Source organism: Lactuca saligna, chromosome 4 (assembly GCF_052625555.1).
Source record: "Lactuca saligna cultivar CGN05327 chromosome 4, ASM5262555v1, whole genome shotgun sequence".
NCBI lineage: Eukaryota > Viridiplantae > Streptophyta > Magnoliopsida > Asterales > Asteraceae > Lactuca > Lactuca saligna.
This window is the reverse complement of record NC_136420.1, coordinates 27,284,976-27,285,814: the sequence shown is the minus strand read 5'-3', so window position 1 is coordinate 27,285,814 and position 839 is coordinate 27,284,976.

Genomic DNA, 839 nt, shown 5'->3' with positions numbered 1-839 from the left:
TGTGATAGCATATGCATCGAGGCAGTTGAAGCCTCACGAGACGAGGTACCCCACACATGATTTGGAGTTGGGGGCAGTGGTGTTCGCCCTCAAGATTTGGTGGCACTACTTGTATGGGGTTCGTTGTACGATATACACGGACCATAAGAGCTTGAAGTACTTGATGGATCAGCTTAACCTGAATATGCGGCAAAGGAGGTGGTTAGATGTGGTCAAGGATTATGATTGCGAGATCTTGTACCACCCGGGCAAGGCTAATGTGGTAGCCGACGCGTTGAGTCGCAGGGCGGAGAATACTCCACTGCGAGAGGTATGTTTGAGATTGACAGTGATAGCTCCAGTTCTGGATGCCATTCGTGGGGCACAGGCCGAGGCTGTACGACCGGAGAGGCAGAAGAGAGAACGGGTCGTTGGGTTGGTTTCTGAGTTTGAATTGGATAGTCGAGGGCTTATGACTTATCAGGGCCGGATCTGGGTACCGTTTGTGGGCGGTACGCGTACTACATTGATGGAGGAGGCTCATAGATCGAAATTTTCGATCCATCCTGGGGCTACGAAGATGTATTTGGACTTGAGGAAAGAGTATTGGTGGCCTTGTATGAAGAGGGATGTCGCATGGTTTGTCGAGAGGTGTTTGACCTGTCGAAGGGTAAAGGCCGAACACCAGAGACCGTATGGCAAGTTGCAGCCATTGGAGGTTCCCGAGTGGAAGTGGGAACAAATCACTATGGATTTCATCACCAAATTGCCGAGGACTGCCAAAGGAGTCGATGCAATTTGGGTGATTGTGGATAGGTTGACAAAGAGCGCTCACTTTCTTGCCATCAGTGAGAGTTCTT